This window comes from Mustela lutreola, chromosome 10 (assembly GCF_030435805.1).
Source record: "Mustela lutreola isolate mMusLut2 chromosome 10, mMusLut2.pri, whole genome shotgun sequence".
Classification (NCBI taxonomy): domain Eukaryota; kingdom Metazoa; phylum Chordata; class Mammalia; order Carnivora; family Mustelidae; genus Mustela; species Mustela lutreola.
This window is the reverse complement of record NC_081299.1, coordinates 107,290,609-107,306,076: the sequence shown is the minus strand read 5'-3', so window position 1 is coordinate 107,306,076 and position 15,468 is coordinate 107,290,609. Positions and strand designations below refer to the sequence as shown.

The window sequence follows — 15,468 nt, the reverse complement described above, 5'->3', positions numbered from 1 at the left end:
AAGGACAAGTCTGGAGTTGACAACTTTTCTCACTCTCACCTTGTTCTCCCTTCTCCTCCTGAACTAAGTTGCCTAGATATGTACTTAAAGGACTACTCTTTTTGTTGAGAACCTCAGATTTCGTGGCCTTGGTTTTGGGCCTACATCAAGGAGACCAGAATGCTACAGAAAACTCTGCTTTCCAAAATCTTGTCAACATGAAAAAATAAAGCCTGTCTTTCCTGCACTCTGAGTTCTTTGGTGGTTGTTGATGCCCCCATCCTCAGCTCAGGGGAGCTCCCATTAACCTGGATTCTTCAAGCAGACTCCACAATGAGCTAGCCTGATGGGAAGTTCCCACTAAGAGATGTCTCAGACCTGAGCCATTGGAGAGGAAAGATCCAGAGGGGAGTCACGGGGTGCTCCCAAAACATCAGCCACCCTGTTCCACTACTGCTGCCGCTACCACCTGTGAGGTTTCTTCTTACCAATTAAGGACACTGTGCTCCACAGCCCCAGAATTTAGCCTCCAGACCCCTCTGACTTAAGGGAATCCCATGCTTAAGGAAAATGACACAGGGGTACTCATAATTTTTAGATCTTCGTTCAAAAACTACAATAAATACTCTCCTTGAGCATATCCACATGACTGAGTCCTTCACTACTTCTCTTCACACAGGAACCAGAATCTACCCACAAATCTCTTGGTCAACTTTTGCTATCTACCATTTGTGGTTTCTTTTCTTCTTGTACCCCATGCGGCAAATGATACGGGCTAGGGGGCTGCTGCTTCTAGCCATCCTCTTGCAGCAAAATAAATTATTAGAAGTCATGGCTGGCCAGGGGCATCCATGTCACTTTGGGTTGTCACTAAAACCCAGCTTTGGATTTTAGCATGAAGGTGGACCTGATCACCTTCTTTGACATCCCAATCAACCTTCAGTCCAGGGAAGAAAATTTCATGATCAGTAGTGTTCAACCTCTGACAAAGGCAACAGCAGGCATCCAGAGAGGTATTACAGAGATTCTTGACCTGTCTTTGAGAGGGAAACTCTACATGTATGTGTGTGTATGGAATTACTTATTTATTTTAAACATTGTAATAACATTCAGCACACTTACTTAGAAGTGTTAAATAACCAGTGATAAATGGTAATATCTTGAAAGTCATCAGGCTCTCCTGGCAATCTGGGTCATCAGCATAACTAGCAGATGTTGGAGTAGAGTAAAAATGTTGTGAAAAAATAGTGTGATTTAAGGTCTTAGTCATATTCATTGATTTAAGGGGGAATTTTTTTTTCCAACATTCTAGCTTTATTTTTTGGAATAACATCCATATCTCAAATTAATTCCTTACCTCTGAAGAAAGGGTGAGTGATTTGATAGGTGAGATGGTGAGAGATTTACCATTGTGTGTGCACTTTTCTGCTGTGCTCACTCTTGGTGGCTGAGGAAGTGTCTCTGTGGACCAAGTTCTGTACCAATCCAGGCCCCAAGGCTTAGACTTTGAAATCAATATTATTTATACCTTCTATTTTGACCACAACACAAGTTACATTCTTCACAGCTTTACCAACCCTCTGTCTTAACACCAATGTCTCTCTCAATTGATTTAGGGTTTGGAGAAGAAAGAAATGTGATTAATTAACCCTCTAAAAAATTAAAGAGTGTAGACCTGTGTTGGATCTACCCCCATCTTTTTTTTTTTTTTTTAAGATTTTATTTATGTATTTGACAGACAGAGATCACAAGTAGTCAGAGAGGCAGGCAGAGAGAGAGGGAGAAGCAGGCTCCCCGCTTGAGCAGAGAGCTCGATGTGGGGATCAATCCCAAAGGCAGAGACTTTAACCCTCTGAGCCACCCAGGTGCCCTACCCCCATCTTTTATATACTGTATTTAGTTACACACAATTTTACTCACACAAAATTGTACCACAACTCATTGCCTTAAGTGTGATACCAAGTAAGTCTGGGTGCATCAGTGTCTCATGGTAAATTATTTTAATAGCTAGTAAACAAGTCATATGTCATATATAATAATATAATGCTAACGCTAATCTTAACCCTATGTAAGTTTTCTTATCTGACTTTATATTTATAAATTCTTATTTTACATAAAGATTAAATAATATTACAAATGAATTACTGATTAACAGAAAAATTTAAAAGAATAGTTATTGCTATACCCAACAGAATGTCCAGACTTCAGAGAGGACAAGTTGTACAGTACTGGTACTAGGCGATTTTCAACTAGCAATAACCATAGTAAAATTATAGTATGTAAAATTAATGTCATGGGCCTAAAATTTGACCTTAATTTACCCTAAAGTAGTACATTATAATTATGTTTCTTATCATCAGGATGCATCTTTCACAGTGAGTAGGAATAAGTTAAATGTCTGACATGTTTTATGCACTGAAATTTCACAAGATAGTTTATGTCAGCTTCTTCCTGACAATTATAATTTTGCTATAAAGTATAACATATATTTACTTGAAATAGTTAAAGTGATTTTTTTAAAGTACAGACAAATTTAAATCTGACAATGAAAATACATTTATTATGTCAAAAGTGGGTTTCCACAATTTACATAAGAGAAAAACATACACCACTACAGAACAACTTGTTAAAAAATCACATGAAATTGACACTGTAAGAAGGCTATTTTATAACTGACTGATTCAGAAACACAGTTGGATCACTTACTCATAAAGAAGTTAGGAAAGATTCCAGTATGATATAAGCCATATACTTTATAAATTATCCTAAAAGGTAATATCATGAGATATTTACAACAAAACTCAACAGGAGTATAGCTGTTGAGAACCTTTCCATTTTGCTTATTTTGCTTCAGTACATTTAGGCAAGTAGATATAAAGATGATTGACAAATATTCAATAGAAGAAAACATCTTTACATATTAAGATCAGATTTTTGATACATTGTTAAATATATAGGGAAAATGTAATGTTCACACTGATATTGCAAAAGCAAAGGCAAGAAAAATTGTATGTGTTTTGTATAGATACTATTGCTAATATATGTTGAAGAAATAGTGTGTTGCATGAAAAGTAAATGGATTTAATAAAATGTTGACATACTGTAAAACAAGCTCTGACAATCATTCATAAAAATTATTTTTACACATACATCCTTTTCCAAACTAAAACACTAATCTAAAGTGTTATAATAACTTTTTAAAATTTTTTTTTAAATTTTTTTCTCTATTTCTTTTTTTTTTTATTTTTATTTTTTTAAATTTTTTATTTTTTATAAACATATATTTTTATCCCCAGGGGTACAGGTTTGTGTGTGTGTAAAAGAAAAACAAGAGCCACAAATACAATTTTAGTTTGGCAGAATGAAAGTTTTAAAAAAGACAACTGTTTTCTGGAAATAGGAATTAAGTAATTAAAAGTAGCTAAGAGGCAGGAAAGGAAAAACAAAGGAGAGAATATTGGGCCTACCAGGTGACATAAATTGTACCCCTGGTCATAAAATGATTGATACAAATGCATATAATTCATTCAAAAGAGAAATACTTTGTGGTTTTTGAATATAAAGAAACAATATATATTCAAAGACAAATTTGTGCTTAATGTGCCAAAGCCAACTAATATATACATAAACACTTACCAAAAAACTACCTTAAATTTTCTGGGCAGCAGATTTAATGGAGCATTGCCTAAGCTGTAGTTTATTTCATAATATCTCAGTGGCAAGAATGAGACTGCCTCACCAGCTCCTAGGGAAATAGGCATGCTCTCTTTGAGCATGCTCTCTTAGGCATATCAAATACATTAGTTTATTTATTATGCATTTTGGATACATCATCAATTACTATCTTTGGTATTTACTCATGTATTCATCAATCTGTTTATTCAAATAAATGTTAGTTAAGTGTTAAAAAAAATATTTTTAACTTGCCAAATTTCCAATAGTATTTCTATGAAATGAGTAGAAATGGCATTTATTTTTTTATACCACAGATCATTGCCAATACAGAGGCAATACCTTGGCATAAATATTTCAAATGCAATAAGAAATGATCATTTTGTTTGTTTATAAATATTATGTTTGGCAAAGTTCTTATGAATATATTATAGTTGTATCAGTTGCCAAATCTTCCAGATTAGCTCAAGAAACTGAAAAAGCTCAACACTTAGAGTATTGCAATGTCACTACATTTAAAACAGAAAAGCAGGTACAAACAATGAAATTAAAGTTTTTTTTTCCAAATTTCAATTCTAGTTTAGTTAACAGACAGTGTTAAATTAGTTTCAAGTATAGAATATAGTGATTCAAAGCTTCCATATATTACAGAGTTCATCAATAGAAGTATACTCTTAATGAAATGAAAGATTTTGACTCAACATAGATAAAAGTAAATTCAACTTTTTAAAAATTGAATATTAGTAATGCATTAAATGAATATTTATTAACCACTTTATTAACCACTTACATTAGTCTAGTGGTTGAGGATATTGGTGTAAACAGAAAAAAAATAGTCTCTGCTATCAAGGAGCCCATAATCTGGAGACAGAAGCAGACAATAGCTGTACACTGGTTAATTATATAATATATTAGATGTCACCAAGTGGTACAGAGGAGAAATAAAGGAAAGTTTGGGGCATGTAGAATGCTAGGGGAGGCCTGCCAGTTTATACAGGATGGTCAGGGAATGCCTTTGTAATGAAGTCTTCTTTTCCAGGAAGTGAAGAAGTGAGTCACATGAATGTCTCGAGTAATAACATTTTTTTTTTTTTAATTTTTTATTTTTTATAAACATATATTTTTTATATACATATATTTTTATCCCCAGGTCTGTGAATCACCAGGTTTACACACTTCACAGCACTCACCAAATCACATACCCTCCCCAATGTCCATAATCCCACCCCCTTCTCCCCAACCCCCTCCCCCCGGCAACCCTCAGTTTGTTTTGTGAGATTAAGAGTCACTTATGGTTTGTCTCCCTCCCAATCCCATCTTGTTTCATTTATTCTTCTACCCACTTAAGCCTCCATGTTGCATCACCACTTCCTCATATCAGGGAGATCATATGATAGTTGTCTTTCTCTGCTTGACTTATTTCGCTAAGCATGATACGCTCTAGTTCCATCCATGTTGTTGCAAATGGCAAGATTTCATTTCTTTTGATGGCTGCATAGTATTCCATTGTGTATATATACCACATCTTCTTGATCCATTCATCTGTTGATGGACATCTAGGTTCTTTCCATAGTTTGGCTATTGTGGACATTGCTGCTATAAACATTCGGGTGCATGTGTCCCTTAGGATCACTACATTTGTATCTTTAGGGTAAATACCCAATAGTGCAATTGCTGGGTCATAGGGCAGTTCTATTTTCAACATTTTGAGGAACCTCCATGCTGTTTTCCAGAGTGGCTGCACCAGCTTGCATTCCCACCAACAGTGTAGGAGGGTTCCCCTTTCTCCGCATCCTCGCCAGCATCTGTCATTTCCTGACTTGTTGATTTTAGCCATTCTGACTGGTGTGAGGTGATATCTCATTGTGGTTTTGATTTGTATTTCCCTGATGCCGAGTGATATGGAGCACTTTTTCATGTGTCTGTTCGCCATCTGGATGTCTTCTTTGCAGAAATGTCTGTTCATGTCTTCTGCCCATTTCTTGATTGGATTATTTGTTCTTTGGGTGTTGAGTTTGCTAAGTTCTTTATAGATTCTGGACACTAGTCCTTTATCTGATATGTCGTTTGCAAATATCTTCTCCCATTCTGTCAGTTGTCTTTTGATTTTGTTAACGGTTTCCTTTGCTGTGCAAAAGCTTTTGATCTTGATGAAATCCCAGTAGTTCATTTTTTCCCTTGCTTCCCTTGCCTTTTGCGTTGTTCCTAGGAAGATGTTGCTGCGGCAGAGGTCGAAGAGGTTGCTGCCCGTGTTCTCCTCAAGGATTTTGATGGATTCCTTTCGTACATTGAGGTCCTTCATCCATTTTGAGTCTATTTTTGTGTGTGGTGTAAGGAAATGGTCCAATTTCATTTTTCTGCATGTGGCTGTCCAATTTTCCCAGCACCATTTATTGAAAAGGCTGTCTTTTTTCCATTGGACATTCTTTCCTGCTTTGTCGAAGATTAGTTGACCATAGAGTTGAGGGTCTATTTCTGGGCTCTCTATTCTGTTCCATTGATCTATGTGTCTGTTTTTGTGCCAGTACCATGCTGTCTTGATGATGACAGCTTTGTAATAGAGCTTGAAGTCCGGAATTGTGATGCCACCAACGTTGGCTTTCTTTTTCAATATCCCTTTGGCTATTCGAGGTCTTTTCTGGTTCCATATAAATTTTAGAATTATTTGTTCCATTTCTTTGAAAAAGATGGATGGTACTTTGATAGGAATTGCATTAAATGTGTAGATTGCTTTAGGTAGCATAGACATTTTCACAATATTTATTCTTCCAATCCAGGAGCATGGAACATTTTTCCATTTCTTTGTGTCTTCCTCAATTTCTTTCATGAGTACTTTATAGTTTTCTGAGTATAGATTCTGTGTCTCTTTGGTTAGGTTTATTCCTACGTATCTTATGGTTTTGGATGCAATTGTAAATGGGATTGACTCCTTAATATCTCTTTCTTCTGTCTTGCTGTTGGTGTAGAGAAATGCAACTGATTTCTGTGCATTGATTTTATATCCTGACACTTTACTGAATTCCTGTATAAGTTCTAGCAGTTTTGGAGTGGAGTCTTTTGGGTTTTCCACATATAGTATCATATCATCTGCGAAGAGTGATAATTTGACTTCTTCTTTGCCGATTTGGATGCCTTTAATTTCCTTTTGTTGTCTGATTGCTGAGGCTAGGACCTCTAGTACGATGTTGAATAGCAGTGGTGATAATGGACATCCCTGCCGTGTTCCTGACCTTAGCGGAAAAGCTTTCAGTTTTTCTCCATTGAGAATGATATTTGCGGTGGGTTTTTCATAGATGGCTTTGATGATATTGAGGTATGTGCCCTCTATCCCTACACTTTGAAGAGTTTTGATCAGGAAGGGATGTTGTACTTTGTCAAATGCTTTTTCAGCATCTATTGAGAGTATCATATGGTTCTTGTTCTTACTTTTATTGATGTGTTGTATCACATTGACTGATTTGCGGATGTTGAACCAACCTTGCAGCCCTGGAATAAATCCCACTTGGTCGTGGTGAATAATCTTTTTAATGTACTGTTGAATCCGATTGGCTAGTATTTTGTTGAGTATTTTCGCATCTGTGTTCATCAAGGATATCGGTCTATAGCTCTCTTTTTTGGTGGGATCCTTGTCTGGTTTTGGGATCAAGGTGATGCTGGCCTCATAAAATGAGTTTGGAAGTTTTCCTTCCATTTCTATTTTTTGGAACAGTTTCAGGAGAATAGGAATTAGTTCTTCTTTAAATGTTTGGTAGAATTCCCCCGGGAAGCCGTCTGGCCCTGGGCTTTTGTTTGTTTGGAGATTTTTAATGACTGTTTCAATCTCCTTACTGGTTATGGGTCTGTTCAGGCTTTCTATTTCTTCATGGTTCAGTTGTGGTAGTTTATATGTTTCTAGGAATGCATCCATTTCTTCCAGATTGTCAAATTTATTGCCGTAGAGTTGCTCATAGTATGTTCTTATAATAGTTTGTATTTCCTTGGTGTTAGTTGTGATCTCTCCTCTTTCATTCATGATTTTATTTATTTGGGTCCTTTCTCTTTTCTTTTTGATAAGTCGGGCCAGGGGTTTATCAATTTTATTAATTCTTTCAAAGAACCAGCTCCTAGTTTCGTTGATTTGTTCTATTGTTTTTTTGGTTTCTATTTCATTGATTTCTGCTCTGATCTTTATGATTTCTCTTCTCCTGCTGGGCTTAGGGTTTCTTTCTTGTTCTTTCTCCAGCTCCTTTAGGTGTAGGGTTAGGTTGTGTACCTGAGACCTTTCTTGTTTCTTGAGAAAGGCTTGTACCGCTATATATTTTCCTCTCAGGACTGCCTTTGTTGTGTCCCACAGATTTTGAACCGTTGTATTTTCATTATCATTTGTTTCCATGATTTTTTTCAATTCTTCTTTAATTTCCCGGTTGACCCATTCATTCTTTAGAAGGATACTGTTTAGTCTCCATGTATTTGGGTTCTTTCCAAACTTCCTTTTGTGGTTGAGTTCTAGCTTTAGAGCATTGTGGTCTGAAAATATGCAGGGAATGATCCCAATCTTTTGATACCGGTTGAGTCCTGATTTAGGACCGAGGATGTGATCTATTCTGGAGAATGTTCCATGTGCACTAGAGAAGAATGTGTATTCTGTTGCTTTGGGATGAAATATTCTGAATATATCTGTGATGTCCATCTGGTCCAGTGTGTCATTTAAGGCCTTTATTTCCTTGCTGATCTTTTGCTTGGATGACCTGTCCATTTCAGTGAGGGGAATGTTAAAGTCCCCTACTATTATTGTATTGTTGTTTATGTGTTTCTTTGATTTTGTTATTAATTGGTTTATATAGTTGGCTGCTCCCACATTGGGGGCATAGATATTTAAAATTGTTAAATCTTCTTGTTGGACAGACCCTTTGAGTATGATATAGTGTCCTTCCTCATCTCTTATTACAGTCTTTGGCTTAAAATCTAATTGATCTGATATAAGGATTGCCACTCCTGCTTTCTTCTGATGTCCATTAGCATGGTAAATTCTTTTCCACCCCCTCACTTTAAATCTGGAGGTGTCTTCGGGCTTAAAATGTGTTTCTTGGAGGCAACATATAGATGGGTTTTGTTTTTTTATCCATTCTGATACCCTGTGTCTTTTGACAGGGGCATTTAGCCCATTCACATTCAGGGTAACTATTGAGAGATATGAATTTAGTGCCATTGTATTGCCTGTAAGGTGACTGTTACTGTATATGGTCTCTGTTCCTTTCTGATCTACCACTTGTAGGCTCTCTCTTTGCTTAGAGGACCCCTTTCAAGATTTCCTGTAGAGCTGGTTTGGTGTTTGCAAATTCTTTCAGTTGTTGTTTGTCCTGGAAGCTTTTAATCTCTCCTTCTATTTTCAATGATAGCCTAGCTGGATATAGTATTCTTGGCTGCATGTTTTTCTCGTTTAGTGCTCTGAAAATATCATGCCAGCTCTTTCTGGCCTGCCAGGTCTCTGTGGATAAGTCAGCTGCCAATCTAATATTTTTACCATTGTATGTTACAGACTTCTTTTCCCGGGCTGCTTTCAGGATTTTCTCTTTGTCATTGAGACTTGTAAATTTTACTATTATGTGACGGGGTGTGGGCCTATTCTTATTTATTTTGAGGGGCATTCTCTGAACCTCCTGAATTTTGATGCTTGTTCCCTTTGCCATATTGGGGAAATTCTCCCCAATAATTCTCTCCAGTATACCTTCTGCTCCCCTCTCACTTTCTTCTTCTTCTGGAATCCCAATTATTCTAATGTTGTTTCGTCTTATGGTGTCACTTATTTCTCGAATTCTCCCCTCGTGGTCCAGTAGCTGTTTGTCCCTCTTTTGATCAGCTTCTTTATTCTCTGTCATTTGGTCTTCTATATCACTAATTCTTTCTTCTGCCTCATTTATCCTAGCAGTGAGAGCCTCCATTTTTGATTGCACCTCATTAATAGCTTTTTTGATTTCAACTTGGTTAGATTTTAGTTCTTTTATTTCTCCAGAAAGGGCTTTTATATCTCTCGAGAGGGTTTCTCTAATATCTTCCATGCCTTTTTCGAGCCCGGCTAGAACCTTGAGAATTGTCATTCTGAACTCTAGATCTGACATATTACCGATGTCTGTATTGATTAGGTCCCTAGCCTTCGGTACTGCCTCTTGTTCTTTTTTTTGTGGTGAATTTTTACGTCTTGTCATTTTGTCCAGATAAGAGTAAATGAAGGGGCAAGTAAAATACTAAAAGGGTGGCAACAACCCCAGGAAAATATGCTTTAGCCAAATTAGAAGAGATCCAAAATCGTGAGTGGGGAGAAAGGGGATAAAAAGAGGTTCAAAAAGGAAGAAAGAAAAAAGAAAAAAAAAAAAAAAAAAAAAAAAGAAAAGAATTTTTTTTAAAAAAGAAAACACCTAAGAAAAATGTAAAAATATATATATATATATATTAGATAAACTAGTAAAAAATCGTTAAAAAAGAAAAAGGTAACAGTTAAAAAAAAAAAAAAATTTACCCGAAGGCGAGAAAAAAAAAAAAATGAAAAAGAAAAAATTAAATTAACTGCAAGACTAAAAAAAATCACAGGAAAAAAGCCATGAGTTCCGTGCTTGGCTTTCTCCTCCTCTGGAATTCTGCTGCTCTCCTTGGTATTGAAACCGCACTCCTTGGTAGGTGAACTTGGTCTCGGCTGGATTTCTTGTTGATCTTCTGGGGGAGGGGCCTGTTGTAGTGATTCTCAAGTGTCTTTGCCCCAGGCGGAATTACACCGCCCTTACCCGGGGCCGGGGTGAGTAATCCGCTCGGGTTTGCTTTCAGGAGCTTTTGTTCCCTGAGCGCTTTCCGTAGAGTTCCGGAGGACGGGAATACAAATGGCGGCCTCCTGGTCTCCGGCCCGGAGGAGCCGAGAGCCCAGGGCCCCACTCCTCAGTGCGCCCTCAGAGAACAGCGCCCAGTTACTCCCGTCTGCCTGACCTCCGGCCGCGCTCCGAGCTCACCGAGCCTGGGATCGGTTCAAGGTAACACGGAGCTGCGAGCTTACTGTCGGCTCTGTCTCTGTAGCCGGCTTTCCCGTTCCAATACCCGCAAGCTCTGCGACACTCAGACACCCCCGATCCTTCTGTGACCCTGCGGGACCTGAGGCCACGCTGACCCCGCGTGGGCTTCGCCCCGGTTTAGCCTCTGGAGCGATGTCCCTCAGCGGAACAGACTTTTAAAAGTCCTGATTTTGTGCGCGGTTGCTCCGCCGCTTGCCGGGAGCCGGCCCCTCCCCCCGGGGTCTATCTTCCCGTCGCTTTGGATTCACTTCTCCGCCGGTCCTACCTTTCAGAAAGTGGTTGTTTTTCTGTTTCCAGAATTGCTGTTCTTCTTCTCTTCGATCTGCCGATCAGATGCCCCATGTCTTATGCTCATTTATTTATTCATTCTTCAACGCATATTTATTTAAATGCCAATGTCCCAGGCACCACCCTATTGTGTCTAAGGAAAGAAAAAGGCCAACTCCTGGTTCTGAGAGCACTCACAATTTAGTGGTAACACAGGCCAAGAATTCAACACTGCCACAGGATGCAAACAGCAAGAGGTTCTTTATTGTCGCACAGGCGCCTGCGGGTGGTCAGCAGCTCCTGCTAGTTGAGCACCTCGAGTAATAACATTTTAAGCAGCAGAAGCCATGAATTGACATTGGATGCTAGATGCTAGATGGGGGGTGGGTGGGTGCCTGGATAGAAGTAGGATTAAAGAAATAACTTACATTCAGTTTATGATGAGCTCACTGGATTTTGGCTTTTATAATAAGTAGAATGGGCATGCATTAGAAGGTTTGGAGTGGAGGTGTACCATTACCTGATTTTTCCTTTAAAAACAATTTTGTCTGTTCTGTTAAGAATAAACTATAGAGACTAAGCGCAGATCAGGGTGCTCATGTAGGAGGCCTTACTAATCAAAGCAAGAGCTAATAGTGGCATGGACAGAGTATTTGTGCTAGAACTAATGAAAGTTTTCAGATTCTGGATATAAAACCAAACCAATAGGATCCATTGCTAAATAGATAAGGGCATATATGAAAAAGAAGAGTTAGAGATTGTTTCATCCGTTCAGTGGGAAGAATAGAGTTATTTTGTTTTGTTTTGTTTTTTTTAGGATGGAGTTACTTTTTAAGAGATGAGGAAGACTTTAGGAGAAATGGATTCTGTGGGTTTATTTGTTTTGAGGGGAGAGGCACACTTAGATACATTAGTCTGGAAAGAGTAATTTGGGGATCATCATCTTATAGTTGAGACAGGGTGGTAACACCTGGAGAGTGAAGAGGAGATCTTTAAGGACTGAGCCCTGGGAAGCTCCAATACTTAGAAATCAGGGACAGGACAAGTCACCTTCAAGGGAAATTGAGGTAGAGTGGTCAGTGAGAAGGGTGGGAATCAGGAGAGAGTAGAGTTCACAGAGTCAGGCAGAGGAAGCACTTCAGAAAGAGTTAGTGCCCACTCCAGCCAGCCTCACCCATCATAGCTGGTGCCAGCCCCATCCATCATAGCTGGCAGCAGGGAGACCAGCAGGACTTGGACAAGGGCATTTGGGGGAAGTGGTAGGGATGCAAGCTGGATGGCTAGGTTGAAAGAAGAATTGGAAACAAGAATTCTGAGGAGTTTTATGGTACACAAAACAGGACACCGAGTGTTGACTTGAAGTGGAAGTGAGATCAAGGAAAAGACAGAGAAAGACAGAGATAGATATTTTATATACATATGTATTTATGCGATATTTTTACATGCTGATGGAAATGATCCAGTATAGGAGAGGAGATGGTTGCCTTTAGGATACTCTTAGGTAGATGAGAAGGGTGGGATCCAGGGCATCTGTGGAGGGACAGGCCCCAGACTAGAGTAGTGGGCAGTTGTTCCATGGTAGCAGGAGGGAAAACAAAAGTACCATGCAGGTACAAATGCAGGTAGATTAGCAGAAAATAGCATGTGGGTGTTCTCTTCTGATTGCTTTTATTTTCTCAATGAAACAGAAAGAATGTTCATCTGCTGAAAAGGAGGACAGGAAAGGAGAGCCAGGAGTTTGAGGAGAGCTGGGATGTGGGCTGAGTTGTCCAGGGCAGTTATGAGTGGACAGACTTGAGACCTGCAGTGAGGTTGTCAGGTACCCTCATGATCAATTTCATGAAACTGAAGTGGAATTAGTTCAGTTTGGCTATGTGTTTTCATGCAATCACTCTGTGGTTTGTGGTAACTGAGAGTCAGTTGGAGCCAGTATTGTGGTTTTGCTAGTAGAATTTAATGATGGAGAGAAGAGCAAGAGAGATGTGGGTTAAGCCAGTGGATGCTGATGTCAATGACTCATGGTCAAGGACAGAAATGAAGATGGGAAGCAATGATCCTCAGTCAATGTGGTAGAGTACCAATGCATTGTTGCTCCTGGCAGGGTCAAAACCTCTCATAGTTGAGATCCTAGAGGATCTGGGACTGCTGGAAACACAGCAGGTGAGGTTGAGAAGATGGGTTTCTTGAATGTCATATATATATTATGGAGAGGTTGCTGTTGTTAATAAGGATGAGGCCTACATTGATAGGACATGGGAATGGATGTAAGAAGGGTGAAGGACAAACCAGTTAGAGGTGTAGAGGTCAAGGGATTATGAAGCAAATCATTAAGGGGATCATATTTGTGGATATTAAAATCACTGAGGATCACAACAGAAATAGTGGGGGATAGGGTAACTGTGGGCCAAGTGCTAAGTGACAAGAGGGAATCTGCAATAGGAGACAACAAGGAGTGGTGTCAGGGACATCTGACCCACTCCCAGGTCCAGTGAGAGTTATGTGTGTGGATGGGAAGAAGACAGAATTCCCATGTAGGACTGTGGAGTTTATAGAGTCCCATTAGGGAGTGTGTAACCTGTGAAGAAGGGAGGAATAGTCCCACTGAGACACATGGACAGGGAGAATGTGATGGGGTCAGTTCCAAGAGTCCTCCAGGCAGAATGGAGTAGGTCATCAGTGCTGGGGAGTAACTGGCTGGGTGAGCAAAACCTGGCTGCCCCCGCTGCTACCATTCCTACTGGTTGCCACTGGGAATTTCCTTCAAAGACTAAGAACTAAGGACCAAGGATTCTTAACATGTTAAGAATAGCATTGCAGAGTATTCTATCATACTGTAGTGCACCACTTCATACTCTTTCATACAGTAGATTCTCTGCTGAACAATTTTTATGTACATCATCTGACATACTACACTTAGTATTCTTTTGACTTACACTTTGCAGTAAAGACCTATTCAGTCATTGATATTGCTACTGACAGTCTTCAAAACCTCTGTGACTCTTTTTTTCAAATGTTGGGATTAATCTAATAGAAAAATAGGCTGAGGGCGCCTAGGTAGTTCAGTCAGTTAAGCCTTGGACTCTTCGTTTCGGCTCAGATCATGGTCTCAGAGTTGCGAGATGGAGCTCTGAGATGGGCTCTGAGCTGAGTGGTGTCTGCTTAAGAGTCGCTCTCTTGCTCATCCTCTGTCCCTCCTCACTGCCCTCCCCACCAAGTCATGCACTCTCTCTAAAATAAATAAAATCTCGAAAAAAAAAGAAAAAGAAAAATAGACTAAAGTTGAAAATGGAGCTGTTGAAAACAAAGCAAAGAAACAAACAAACCCCAACAACTGTTGGTGTTAGCTGTTGGGTGGGCTTCCCTGGCATCCCCTGGCGCTGAGCAATACAGAGGCTGCACGACTCTGAGTAGATGTCTTGGTTACCATTTGTAAAGCAGTAATTATGATCTTACCAATCCTGTCCCACCAGAAAAAAAACCCAGAAATGGAGTGGATGCTAAAACCAATGAAGAGGCTGTAACTGTCTTCTGCAAGCCATTGATTTTTTGCATGTTTGTCAAAATAGTCCAATTTCTTTTAATTGATTAACTGATGCAAATTTGAATGTAAAAATAAATTAAATGAATAAATAAACTCTTATCTTTTTATATAATGGCTCCAATATTTGATTTTATTTGAAAATTGTTGTGGTTGTTAAAATATTTGAAATATTTGAAAGCTTCCAAAGAAAATTAGAGATTCTGTGCTATGTCAAAAGGTAGTCTATTTTTTAAATTTAAAAGTAATAATTTTCTTTGCAAGTATTGTAAATTGTACAAATATCATTATAATATTAATGACATTTATATTATTTTTGTTCTTAGTATGCAATCTACATTTAAGAAAATAACATGCCTAATCAGAGAAAGCCAAGAAGTCACTGACAGATTATCTGACCTGGGAGGACATAACCTTTAACCTGGACACTAAGGCACATGTAGAATTTCTGGTTAATCTCTGCCTTGATGTATATTGTCTAAAGGATGGGAAGACTCATTAATGTTATTTATCATATTTTACAGTATCAATATATATTTAAGATACTATTCAAGGTTTTTAAATTTGGGGCATTTTACTACACAAGTATTTCCCCTTTGATGTGTTACTAAGAAAATAAATTTGTGGGACCTTTTTTTTTTTTTTTTTTCTCTAATGCAAGAGAGCATTATGTGTTTTTCTTGAACAAAATTAAATGCATTCTTTCATTATTAAGTTAAAATATTACTCAGATAATTTGGGGAAGTGTGGCTCTAGAGCAACATTCATCAAAACTCTATCAGTAAACACGAGTGTTGATTTATTAATAAATTCCATGCATGTATAACCATACTAATTTTAAGTACAATGTAAAGCAGAACAAAAAATAAAAATTTACAAGATGGGATAATATTAGAAATATTTCCTCTTTGAATTATTTGGGACACCCTTCAGTGCTGTGTAGTCTTTTTTAGAATTACTGTTAAGTGGAAACAT

General features: G+C 38.3%; 1 protein-coding gene across 1 annotated transcript in view; it reads left to right on the top strand.

Moving 5' to 3' along the window:
- LOC131810564 (proline-rich protein 9-like) overlaps window positions 1-15,468 on the top strand; it is a 31,207-nt gene that overhangs the window by 379 nt on the left and 15,360 nt on the right. The window lies entirely within an intron of this gene.